Below are 6,593 nucleotides of genomic sequence, written 5' to 3' on the forward strand. Positions count from 1 at the left end.
TTTTGTCAAAATAATTTTTACTGATTTTAACACATTTTATTTATCATTCTAATTTTTCTCCGGAGTTGTGGAACCGTCATTCCTGTATCCTCATAACACAACAATGTGTTGGATCCTGCAGGGACTCCACAACCAGCATTGAAATCAAGTTGACTCCTTCTTTTTAATTAGTTTGCTCTGGTTTTTTTTTTTAGGTCATAATCATTTGTAGTTTTTCTCATCTTTTTTTGCAAAAGTTGGAAGTAGCAGACTGGTGGTGGTTCCTGTGTGTTGTGTTAAATTCTGTCTGACTCCAACTTTTGCAAAAACCACCATGCCTTGTGGTAGTTTTTTCTTTGTGCTTACGTCCCAAGGTAGTGTTAATTATGCTGAAAGTACACAGACAAGTACCACTTGCCACATATACATAAAAATAATATAACAAAAAACATTAGATTACCTTCACTTTTTGTATAACTTGTTGAAATTTAAATTATAAGTTAATTTTTCTGTATGTATGAAAAATTGATCAGAAACAAAACAAAAATACTAAATGCAATAAGCGTTTTTCAGTCGTTCTCTTTAGAAAAGCTCCAACATGTCTTTGGGTCCACCTTTCTTGCACTTGGGGCTTCACACTCCGTCTGCCTGTTGCCAGTCATGACCTCACCTAATTTTGAGACTGGTCCAAGGGGATCCATCGATAAATATTAGGTTTAACACTCTCATGATGTCAAGAGAATGAGATGTCATAGAATCTAAACTTGATGAAACTGTGGAGAACTTTCATAAGAGGCTCCAGGGCTGCTGGTGTCTTGGAAGCATTTATGTATTTATCCTCCCTAAATCCTGAAACACTTACCGTTTCGTCAATTTTGAGTCTCTCATATAAATGACCTCTGCATCTCTGCATCTCCATGTTGAATATCTACTTTTTCAGGCCAGGAGTCAGAATGGAGGCCCTGGATGTCTTTGAGGAGGAGACAGTCTCTATTTTCAGATGAGGTTGTGCTGACGTGAGGAAGTTGTTGGAGACATCCTGCACTTCACATTTTCAGCCACGCTACAAAACAACTGTCCAGGATTTCTGAAGATTTTCTTCTTTTCTGCTTCAATTTGTGTTTTGTGGGTCAGGTGTAGATACCATTGACTCAAAGACAGGGATTTGCCTATTTGGCAACCAAGTCAAGTCTTTCTGTTGAATCCTCAGTAGTATCAGCAGTAGTTGTGAAATGTATCAGCAGAGGCTGGTTGCTCTCCCATACTGCTGTCACTGTTCTCTCACTCAAAGCAACCCAATGCACTGGCAAAACGCGGCCTATCACAGGAAAGTGCTGTCCAATACAGAGAACTCCCAGGTAAGTCTATATGTTTTTCTTTTCTTTTTTTGCGCAGCAGAGTAGCATATCTAAAAAAGTTAAAGTGATTGATTACTCTGACAACCTTCAAAACATCTCATACTGCCAGTTCCAATGTGTGGTTGGAACAATGCCAGACAAATAGGTTAGGGAATGTTTGACAAAGCTATGCAGCTACTCCTACTTTCCTCCAAAGCATCACTAGCGCTCCATTGGAAGCAAATGCCAGCAAATAATTTTGTTAAAAGTTAGGGTCAAAGCCATTTTCCTGAAGACATTTTAACAATGCATCAGTGATGTCCTTTGCCAAGATCCCCTGCAGCTTTTAAGCTTGTTATCCTATTTGCAGATCTATCAATGACCTTCTCGTGGTCAACATCAGTCAGGATCTCTCTTTCAATTGATATTACAGCTAAAATACTTACCCGTTGCATTCCTCAACGATGTGTGTAGTCAGTGAAGGGCACTGAAGGACCTTTCACAACTGTGACTGGAGTTGTCAAGGAAGCTTAAAAGATGGATGTAAGGGAAGAGAACATGTCCTTGTCCAAAACGAACATCCTTTAAATGGTGGGTAAGGCCATGTCTTACTTTTTTCTTTCAAGGAAAGCCTTTGCAAAAAGAATTTCTTCAGGCTTCATTTGGACGGGATAATTCTAATATTCCTGTTCTGAAGCCCTTTAGAATTAGACAGACAATAAAGAAATATCACTCTCAGACAGTCTCCAGTACAAAGAATTGACCTAGGGCTACTACTTAGTCTTGACTACAAAGTTGTCTACATTTTTTTCACTTCCTTCTCTGTGTCTTGGTTGAATGAATCTCAAGCTCATCACACAGGTCTTTGGTCTTGTCATAAATCATCCCATTGCTTTTGTAACTTTTGAGAGTGCTCTGACCTGCCATTTTTCTTTTTGTTGTTTGCACCAAGAGAATTGTGTCTTTCCGTAAGTATTTGCACAGACCCTGACTCACAGTATGTAGATGGTGCTGAATCAGCAAAGTTTGCTTTCCAGCTCCTTAGCTAGATGTACTAAAATGTCCTTCAAAGTCTGGATCAAAGCAGGAAGGTTCTGCAGAGTAACTTTCATACTTTCAATCTAGCATGCCCAACGAGCCTTGAAGTTGCTTTTATAAATTCTTGCGGTTTCTGATAGTAGACAAAAGATGTAGAGGAGAAGGAGAAGAGACACTCTGGGAGTTTTGGAAAGATCATGTGCCTCTGGGATTGCTTCACAACTTGTACAAAGGACCAGATTAAGATCATTGCTACACAGTAGCAGTGAAGATACATTGCCTCTCTAAATTGAGCATACACCACGTACTGGTCCACTCATAACAGCAGGACCATCATAAGACTAAGAAACACATAAGGTATCCAATTCCATGTTTTTCAAGTTGTTGCAAGATAATGCCAGTACTGGACTTGGCATCAAATCTATCAGGCTGGAAAAGTCCAAGGAATTGTTTTCTCATCAAGCCTTGTGGAGAGTCACATTGAACACACAATTCCAGCTGCTCTAACCTATGATCCCTTTTTTGCCTCTTTCACTTTAAAGATAGATCTTTAAAGATATTCACGTTATAAACTGACGAATCAGATGCCTCAGTAAAAACATGTGGTGGTCATTGGCCCCACCTCAAACGTTTCATTGGAAGAGGTGTGGACTCCAAACCAAGACACTCTTTTTCCATTCTTTACGTGAATGGAATTTCTCCATGGAGATATTTTCCTACCAGAGATGACCTTCACCTTACTGGGAGCAAAATGATACATGATATTTGACATATTGGTATTGAAGTTACTGACAAGTTCATTGACCAAATCCTCTGAGAGGGGAGGTGTTGGAGGGAAAATCTGGTTGAACATCTCACTAGTATTTTCAGTTACATACCGTTTTGTGATCTCCTCCCTCAAAACATTTGTGTGTACTGGAATTGTGCTCTCACAGAAAACACAGCAGTGATCAGACAGACCTAAATCACATACATTCACCTTAGAGATGTTCAGACCTTTGGAAATCAATAAATCAGAATGTGCCCTCTGTTGTTTGTGGGCTCTGTTACATGTTGAGTCAACCCAAAATTATCCAGAGTGCTGTTCAGGTTCTTAGTCCCTTTGTTCAGAGGGTTGTCAACAGGGATGTTAAAATCACCAACAATAATTATACAGTCAAAATAAATACAGATCTTGGATATCAGTTCACTAAACTCATGGTTAAATTCTGCTCAGTATCCAGGGGGGCAGTAGATATTTATAAATATGGTTTTGAATGAGGCCTTCAGCTGTAGGGCTACGTCAGGGGTCGGCAACCTTTTCTACTCAAAGAGCGATTTGGGACTTCCTCCCGATGAAAAGAAATGAAAGCACCCGGAGCCACAACCCATTTTGACATCAAAGCCTTTATGTACAAAAAACTATACTACGATGCATTTATGAAATCAACAAACGGCTGCAGAGAACGCAAACTTTTTTATTATATGCATGCAACAAAAATAATTTTACACTTCAAACAAAATGTCTGGTGTCTATTTGAGTCCATGTATTTAAGGAATAAAAATCCAAAGTTACCCTACCTGCCAGAGGTGGGACCAAGTCATTGTTTTGCAAGTCAGAGTGAAGTCCCAAGTCAAAAGCACTCAAGTCCCAAGTCGAGTCACAAGTCAAGACCAACAAGTCTCAAGTCGAATCACAAGTCCTACTACTAATGTTTCAAGCCATTTCAAGTCATTTCAAAAACAATGTAATATTAATTACATAGATCATGTGTGCTTTTATGAGCTGTGTTTTGCAAGTATTTTAGCTAAATTTCAACTGAGTTGATGTATCCCCACTTCAAAAATCCAAAATAATTTCTCTATAACTAAAATGCTGTTGATCACATTTGAAATGCGGTAAGATGGAGATGGCAGGGAACCAGGGTAGTCTGGATATTTACGGGGTCATACCAAGATTTCCTTAAGTCTTTCAGAGTGAACTATACCCATTTATATGATCATATATTACCCTTTGAACACTAAAAAACACATTTATAAAATATATTACCAGTAGTTATTTTCTTTGGTTTTTGTCCTACCCGGAAGTAAAACAACTTAATTTCTGAGGTTCCACCTGGTGCTGCATGTGGCTGCAGCCCATTTCATGATTTATTTCCAGAGCCAGCAGTGTGTATTCGTTTTTCCTTCAAAAATAAATATCCTTTTTTTTCAAAGATGGATGCACATACCATATATCTGCCCTTAGTAGGCCCGGCCATCGCTACACTGGTTCACAACAAAAATACACTCGACGTCTGCACGACTGTGCCCAATTGGGGGGTCTTGAAGGAGCCCTGCATCTAAAGTAACAAACGGTTTGAGCTGGAATTTATTCAAGACAGGACACAACTGGAAGATATACAATATTCTGCATCTGAAATGAAAGTGTTTTGCTGATCACCGCTAGCTCTGTGGGGAAATTGGGTGTTGGTGTTAGCCTGGGAGCGGAGCTATCAGAGGATACTCTTCCTAAAAGGGGCGGTCTCACTCTGTGGCATCAGATCATGAGGACCCGCTAGTTTTTGTGGATACGGAAGGGGCTGCTGCTAAAAGCGCAGTTTGTAGAGGATTACTCAGAAATGCATGAATCAAAATACCGCTTTGGGATTGTTTATAGTGAGAATTGAACACTAAAATACATGTAAAAGCTCAAAAAGGTTTTTTTTTCATGGTATGGTCCCTTTAAATCCTCTCATTACAGACCAGTGATGTGCTCTTAAGCTTGTGGGTGCTGAGGTACTGACTCTTTCAGTCTAAATTAATAAACCAATACATTTATCAACTAATGATTCTATTTCATATCAGCATTTTTTTATAAACAGAGCAGATACAAGAAGAGGAACTGATTCCAAATACTGTGAATTGATCACATTCCCACCTTGTTGGATCTCTCTCAAAGAGGGAAAGTGACGCCGAGTAACTCGCTGTAAATCTTTGGCCAACACCGTCACTTTATGCTCGAATCCCAACACCACTTCCAGCATGTGCAGAGCTGTGCCTCCTTTCCCCTGAAGAGATGTGTTCAACGTGTTCAGGCAACTCCCACCCGCGGAGAGAACTCACCCACCGGGCAATCCCGCCAAACATCCAGACCAGGGCATGCGGGACCGCCGCAGAGGCCCCCACACCCGAGAGCAGGAAGGCACAGGAACACAGAGAGCGCAGGCCCCAGCCCAGCCAGAAGAGCAGCCCCCCCACCATGGCAGGAGGCCCAACGCGAGGCCCCACCCCCGGAGAGGCCCCTAACCCCAGAAGAGCAGCCCACCACCACCCAGCAGCGCCGAGCATCCCCCCGCCCCACCCCAGGTACGGGTAGGGCCCCCGAAGGGAAACCCACCCACATGCTCCAGACAACCGCCCGCCCCCACCGCGGGAAGCCCAGGGGGGAGCAAGGAAGAGGAGAGGCACACCCAAGAGAAACGGAGGTCCCGGAGGAGTGATGTAAACAAGGCCCGACCAGGCACACCAACTGATGGAGTTCTGGAGAGGACAAGTTCTCGAGAGCAAGGACTGGAACCCGCACTACCGAGACCTGGACCCCCCAGGCTCCGATGTAGTTTGATCCCCTGCTAGATCTTAAATCTCAGGGATCCCACTCCCGGCATAGAGAGGAGACCGCCGGGCCCAGGAGACCAGCACCCAAAAGACAAGGACACCAGCCTGAGGGACCCCTCCCGCCAGGGATGGGGTAGGGGACAGAAGGTCGAAGGTCCCACCTTCCTTGTGTGATGCATGCGTATTTGTTTGTTAGAGTGTATATTTGTGGTGTTAGAGGTGTGTGTACTGAAGAGTGCAGTTAAATTTGGTGAGAAGGCCTTAACAGGGCATCTCCTGATTTCTCGCAGAGATGCCCCGTCACCCTCCCACCAGTGGCCCTACATGTCTATGGTGCGGTTAAAATTGGTGGGAGGGGCACTGAAAGGACATCGACTGTTTACTGGCAGTGATGTCCAAGCACCCCCCCACCAAGGGTCCTAAATGTCTAAGGTGCAAATAAAACTGAGGGGAGGGGCAAATCCATGCAGCGGCCGCAGGAGGGGGGGCACTGGCAGGTAGTCCACCCCCCGCAGTGCACTGCAATACAGACACCCACCCCTTTACCCTAATGCATGTTTGTATGAGGAAGGGGATATGTTGGGGTCAGTTGGCAGACTGACCCCCGATGGTGGTCCGCCATCCCCCCGCCCCCCAGTGTTTAGTCCGAGCCGACCCCCCCTA

This window comes from Oryzias melastigma, unplaced genomic scaffold (assembly GCF_002922805.2).
Source record: "Oryzias melastigma strain HK-1 unplaced genomic scaffold, ASM292280v2 sc00231, whole genome shotgun sequence".
NCBI classification, from domain to species: Eukaryota; Metazoa; Chordata; class Actinopteri; order Beloniformes; family Adrianichthyidae; genus Oryzias; species Oryzias melastigma.